At 44.0% G+C, this 6,922-nt stretch overlaps 1 non-coding gene across 1 annotated transcript; it reads right to left on the bottom strand.

Moving 5' to 3' along the window:
- Nucleotides 1–2,562: 2,562 nt before the first annotated feature.
- On the bottom strand, nucleotides 2,563–2,669 carry LOC113936814. The gene has a single exon (XR_003524377.2). It is a non-coding gene; the product is annotated as a U6 spliceosomal RNA (small nuclear RNA).
- Nucleotides 2,670–6,922: the final 4,253 nt, after the last annotated feature.

Genomic DNA, 6,922 nt, shown 5'->3' with positions numbered 1-6,922 from the left:
CACAGAAAGGTCTCAATAAAAATTTAATTCCTTTGTATAGTGTTTTGAAGGATTCATCTCTTACACTGACCTCTTAGTGTAACCCCTTAGCCGAGCTAGGGCAGGAATGCCAAGACCTTTAACAGAGAAGCTGAGATCTAGAACCATGGCCCTGGGGGAAGTTGGGGTTTGAATTCCTTTCATCTCCTGGGGTTTAGCCAGCTTGTGGGGCAGTCCCATTGACGAGGGGGATGCCCCGTGAAACCATTAAGTGAGGATGAGGGTGAATGGGGCTTTTAGCAACGTTTGGGAGCAGAGGAGAGCTTTGTTTAACAGGTGGTACACCCTCCCCAGGCCCCGCCCACCTTGTCTTCTGTTTGGCTTCTTTAGAATCTTTCCGTGGGCTTGGCCACTGTGTCCCACTTGTCCAGAGGTCTCAAGGGTGCTGCTGTCAATCTCTGCTTCATGTTGGGGACTTGGGGCCTGAACTCCACCTCCATCTCCTCCAATCAGATGAAGGCGTAGAGGCCCCTGGGAGGGAACGCCTGGTTTGGGCCTGAGGCCCTGGCTGGCTTTGGGACTGCTTGATGGAAGGGTGACCAGGTGTGGGCAAGAGCAAGATAATAATAGTGATATTTCCAATATCACTATTAATGAGAAAGAGTATGACAACTCAAAGTAAATGATGATTATAGGAACAAAATAGGAAATTAATAAGAGCATGAACAACAGTAATAGTAACTAAAGGAAGGTTAATAACTTTTAAAAGTCTTATCACGCTGCCAGGCCTGTACTATGGGTGTTTGCACCTGGAGTCTCATTTAATTTTCCATATACATTCTCAGATGGGATGATTGGGGAAACCGAGGCTCAGAACAGTAAAGTAATTTACCCACAGCAAGTAATCCGTGTATCAGGTACTGTTTTGTGTGTAATCCATGTATCAGGTGTTGTTTTGTCTGCTGTACTTGGATTAACATACTTAATTTATACAACCATCCTATGAGATAAGTGTTAATCATCTGCATTTTACAAGATGAAGAAACCAGACCCAGAGAGGTTGAGAAACTTGCTCCAGGTCACCCAGCTAATAAGCACTGGAATCCAGATTTGAACCCAAGCCGACCAGCTTTACAGAGCGTGCCCAAGATGGCTGTAACTTTTCCTTCAGCTTGACTAAACTTGAGATAGGCTTCTCTCTGCTTTTATTTTATTTATTTATTTATTTTTAGTTTTTTTTTTTTTTTTTTTTTTTAATTCGACAGAGACACAGTGAGAGAGGGAACACAAGCAGGGGGAGTGAGAGAAGGAGAAGCAGGCTTCCCGCTGAGCAGGGAGCCCGATGCGGGGCTCCATCCCAGGACCCTGGGACCATGACCTGAGCTGAAGGCAGACGCTTAACAAGTGAGCCACCCAGGTGCCCCTCTCCCCGCGTTTAAACCCCTGACCTCCCTCTCACCCCGGGCCCTTCCAGAATCCAGATGGTCTAACCACAGAAGCCCCAGACCTCACTTTTCTTAGAGCATTCACTTTAGAAAACTCGTCATTATAGATTCTTTCTCTGGCCCTTTGAGATGTATGTAAATGTCTTTAAAAGCCTCCTGCCCAGAAAATGTCTTTCTCTTGGACCTGGGAGCCAGCTCTCTGAGATGTGAATATCAAAGGAGATAGTACTCCTGCCTCCCAGTTTCCTAAGGGGGGTGAGAGCCTCACTTGTGTGGGCACCTTCCTCCAGGTTGTTAAACTGCCTCCTGTCACAGAGATAAAAGCAAATTTCCTTTTCTTTTGGGGAAAGCCAATTAACAAACACAGATGACCTAAGATCTCCGCCTCACCCCACCTTTTAAAAACTCAACTGCTCGTTGTTTCTGCTGAGTTAGTTCGGACGGAGTGCTGGCCTCTCTAGAGCCTCTCCTGCCATACTCTTGACGTCGTTAGGTGCAGTGTTGTTGGGGTTCTGTTGTCTACTGGGCAGAAGTCATTCACATCTGAAGTCATTTGCATCTTACCAGAGAAAAATCGTTTGCAGTTTATCAATCTTGTCATTTGCAAAGTTAAATCTAAACCTTATAGAGTCGGGGCCCTAATCAGTAATAAATAGTAGGACTTAAAAAGTTACATTCCCCCTGAGAACCAGATAATCCTTGCGTGGTTCTAGAAGTTGGACAGTGCTCCAGTGAGGTGTTAGAAATATATGTGGTTCTGCTTTAGTCTTATTTATAATGTAAAAAAAATTTTTTTTTGATGAAGTAGGCTCCACGTCCAGTATGGGGCTTGAACCCCAGATCAAGAGTTGCATGCTCGGGGGTGCCTGGGTGGCTCAGTCGGTAAGCGTCTGCCTTCAGCTCAGGTTGGGATCGAGCCCTGCTTTGGGATTGGGATTGGACTCCCTGCTCCACGGGAAGCCTGCTTCTCCCTCTCCCACTCCCCCTGCTTGTGTTCCCTCTCTCGCTGTCTCTCTCTCTCTAATAAATAAAATCATTAAAAAAAAAAAAAGAGTTACATGCTCTACCAACTGAACCAGCCAGGCACTCCTTGTGTTATTTATAAATTTTATCTGTCTATCCGTTTTTCACATATATTAAAAATATGGAATGCTTCACGAATTTGCATGTGATCCTTGTGAAGGGGCCGTGCTAATCTTTTCTGTGTGGTTCCAATTTAAGTATATGTGCTGCCAAAGTGAGCACCTATCTATCAATTTTAGATCAGCATTGCCCAACAGAAATATATTGCAAGACGTATTTAAATTACATATGTAATTTAAAATTTTCTAGTATCCACATTAAAAAAGTAAAAAAAGGTGTGGTTAATTTTTATAGTATATTTTAACCTCATATATACAAACATCATTTAAATAAGTTATCCATATAAAACCATTATTAATGAGATATTTTATGGGGATTTTGTACCCAGTCTCTGGGATCCCTTGTGTATTTATGCTTACATCACATTTCAACTCGCAGTAGCTATGAGGCAAGTATTCAACATCTAAAGCTTTAGAACTTTGCATAAATAGAAATATACAGCATATCCTCGTTTGTGTAAGGTTTCTTTCACTCCACAGAATGTGGAAATCATGGTTTGTTTTTTGTATTCCTTTATTGACGGACACCTGTGCTGTTTCCAGTTTGGGGCTATTATGGATAACGCCCGCTATGAATATTCTTGTACACTTACTTTTATGGACATAAGCTTTCGTTGCTCATGTGTAAATTCTCAGCAGTCGAATTGCTGTGTCAGAGGATTGACATGTGTTCAGCTTAAGAAGAAACTACCTGACCCTCTTCAAAACCAGTTGTACTGGGTGCCTGGGTGGCTCAGTTGGTTAAGCGACTGCCTTTGGCTCAGGTCATGATCCTGGAGTCCCGGGATCGAGTCCCACATCGGGCTCCCTGCTCAGCGGGGAGTCTGCTTCTCCCTCTGACCCTCTTCCCTCTCGTGCTCTCTCTCTCAAATAAATAAATAAAATCTTAAAAAAAAAACCGGTTGTACTGTTTTAACAGTCCTGCGAATGAATAAGAATTCCTGTAACTCCACATTCTCATCAACGTATGGTGTCATTCGGAGTTCTTCTAAATGTTATCCCATCTGTAGATGTGATGTAGTGTCTCATGGTGGTTTTCGGGTGCATCTCCCTGAAGACTAATCACGTTGAGTCGTTCCTCACTTGTTTGATGTCTGAGGGGGTAACAGGAGTCACTTTGTGGGGAGCTGAGAAGGTATGACATCAGAGCACAGGCAAGGGAATGGATTTGACTGTGTAGGGTGACTTCTAGAATTAAGGGCCCACTGGAGGTTATGAGTCATGAATTTAAAGTAAGACTTTCCAGCAGGGTTGTGTGATTTTTCTCCAGCTTTGGTCACTTACATGGGTACAGGCATTGAGCAGGTGGAAGGGGGGACATTGCCAGATTGCCTTGTCAATAGGACAAAGCTGGGGCCTGGAGTGTGCATGCAAAAGAGAGACTATCATGATTCAGAATGGATTTAAGGTCAGAAAGGAGGGAAGGTGGGACCTGAGGGATATAACAGAGGGGTCATTCATTCATTCATTTATTCATTTCATACATTTTTTAAAATTAAGTAGGCTCTACGCCCAACGTGGGGCTCGAACTCATGACCTTGAGATCAAGAGTCTCACGTTCCTCCAGCTGAGCCAGCCAGGCACTCCAGATTTCATACATTTTTTTTTAAAAGATTTATTTATCCGAGAGAGAGAGAATGTATGCATGCAGGCGGGGGAGGGGCAGAGGGAGAGGGAGGCAAGCCGACTTGCCCCTTCATACATTTTTATTTAACATGTACCATGGGTCCAAGCATCTTGCTGAGTGGTGGGCATACAGCTGTGAACATGAAATCATGGTTTTGGCCCCGGTAAAGACGCACGCTGGCTGAGTTGCTAAGAGCTTAGATCTGGATCCACAATGCTAGCCTTCAAATCTTGACCCCGTGGCTACCATCAGTATAAAGTGGGCAAGTTATTCAAGTCCTCTATGCCTCAGTTTCTTCATCTTTAAAACAGAGGTGACCTACAGAGTAAGAAAATAGTCAAAGAATGATGGGCGTGTGTCAAAAGGACACATATGAAAGGGGCTGTCTATGACCAAATCTGGGGCAAGTTGAGCACGAAATTAAATGATAGTAAAGTATTATAACCCATTGAATAAACAGGAATCCATGACTACATAGTGATATTAAGGGTGTGAGTAAGTCAGGGCACCTGGGTGGCTCAGTTGGTTAAGCATCGGACCCTTGATTTCGGCTCAAGTCATGATCTCAGGGTCTTGAGATCAAGCCCCATGTCAGGATCCGTGCTCAGCGCAGTCTGCTTGTCCCTCTTCCTCTGCTACCCACCCCCCGCCCCTGCTCTCTCTCTCTTTCTCTCAAAATAAATAAAATCTTTTTTTTTAAGGGTGTAAGTCAATAAATAAATAAGCGAAAGCTCTTTCTTATAGTCACAAGTCAACAAGTGAATGTAGAGGGAGTGATGGAATCAGAACATCACCATTTAGGAATTTTCATAAGAATAACTGATTCAGGCAGGAGCCAGTAATAGATGCTATATTTTGATTTATAATAAGAAATACATATTTAGTCTTTGGCCTGGTTTCTGGCACAGAGTTCCTAAAACCTATGGAATTGCCTGAATGATAAGAGCAATAAAAGTGTCTTCATATTCATAACAAACCCCTTTCTGTCACACCTGAGTTTATGTTAATGAGGCAACTTTTGGAAAGTGCTGAAGGGTGGGGGCTGGTTGCCTGGGGAACCAATCAGGTGATTAGATTTATTCCCACCCCGTCTGAGCTCCTGGGAGGGGAGAGGGGCTGGGGATGGAATAATCAGTCCCCAGTAGCCAATGACTTAAATCAGTCTTGCCTATGCAGTGAAGTCCTGCATAAAACCCCCAAAGGATGGGGTTTGGAAAGCTTCTGAGTCGGTGATCTCCTGGAGGTGTGGCGGGGGTGGTGCGCTCAGAGAGCATGGTGGCTCCCCCATACCTCGCCCTATGTGTCTCTTCCATCTGGCTGTTCCGAGTTATATCTTTTTATAATAAACTGGTGATATAGTAAGTAAAATGTTTCTCTGAGTCCTGTGAACTTCTCCCCATGAGATACTTAATTTCATAGGAAGGAATATTGACATAAAAAGACAGCCCCCTCCCCCCCCGACCCTGGGGAGGAGCCTGGCTAGCTCAGTCCAAGGAGCTATGACTCTTGATTCGGAGTCGTGAGTTCAAGCCCCATGTAGGGCATAGAGATTACTTAAAAATAAAATCCTTAAAAAAGAAAGAAAGGGGGGCGCCTGGGTGGCTCAGTCGTTAAGTGTCTGCCTTCGGCTCAGGTCATGATCCCGGGGTCTTGGGTTCGAGCCCCACATCAGGCTCCCTGCTCCGCGGGAAGCCTGCTTCTCCCTCTCCCACTCCCCCTGCTTGTGTTCCCTCTCTCGCTGTGTCTCTCTCTGTTAAATAAATAAAAATCTTTAAAAACAAAAACAAAAACAAAAAAACCTTACCTTTAAAAAAAAAAAAAGAAAGAAAGGAAGGAAGGAAAGAAAAGAAAGACAGAAAGACCCTGGAAGCACCACTTTAACCGAGTGATCAAAGTTAACATCGCTCGTAACAGACAGACGCACATCTTGGGCCTCCTGATAGGATGTCCCAAGAAAGGACACAGCATCGCTTTCCATGGTACTGGGCAAAACATCCTGAACCTAACCGTGTGGGGACATCAGACACGCCCAAACTGGGGGACGTTCTACTAATCAAATCACCTCTGGTCCTCAGAAATATCCATGTCATGGGGCGCCTGGGTGGCTCAGTCGTTAAGCGTCTGCCTTCGGCTCAGGTCATGATCTCAGGGTCCTGGGATCGAGCCCTGCATCGGGCTCCCTGCTCTGCAGCGAAGCCTGCTTCTCCCTCTCCCACTCCCCCTGCTTGTGTTCCCTCTCTCGCTGTGTCTCTCTCTGTTAAATAAATAAATAAAATCTTTAAAAAAATAAAAAAATAAAAGAAATATCCATGTCATGAAACAAAGGATGACAGAGACTGTGTTCCAGATGAAAGGGGAATAAGGAGCCCTGACCACAGAATGCAGTGCATGAGCCAGAATTTTCTTTTGCTACAAGAGACATGATTTAAGTAACTGGGGGAAAAAAAATCTCAAGAAAGCCCACAGATTAGATAATTGAAGTCCAGTATTAATTGCCTGATTTAGATAAAAATACTCTGCTTGTAGAAGAGGAAGTCAATGTCAAACAAAGAAATGTCAAACATTTAAAAAATAAAAAAGAGGCAACAATATTACTGTCCTAAAGTAAATAATAATAAGCATCTGCCTCAGAGGGTTGTGGAGATTAAAATGAGTTAATACATGGAAATGGTTAGGATGGTACCTGGCATCTAGAAGGTGCTCACTACGTGTTACTGTTTCTTCTGTCT

Source organism: Zalophus californianus, chromosome 17 (assembly GCF_009762305.2).
Source record: "Zalophus californianus isolate mZalCal1 chromosome 17, mZalCal1.pri.v2, whole genome shotgun sequence".
NCBI classification, from domain to species: Eukaryota; Metazoa; Chordata; class Mammalia; order Carnivora; family Otariidae; genus Zalophus; species Zalophus californianus.
This window is presented reverse-complemented; position numbering and strand designations above follow the sequence as displayed.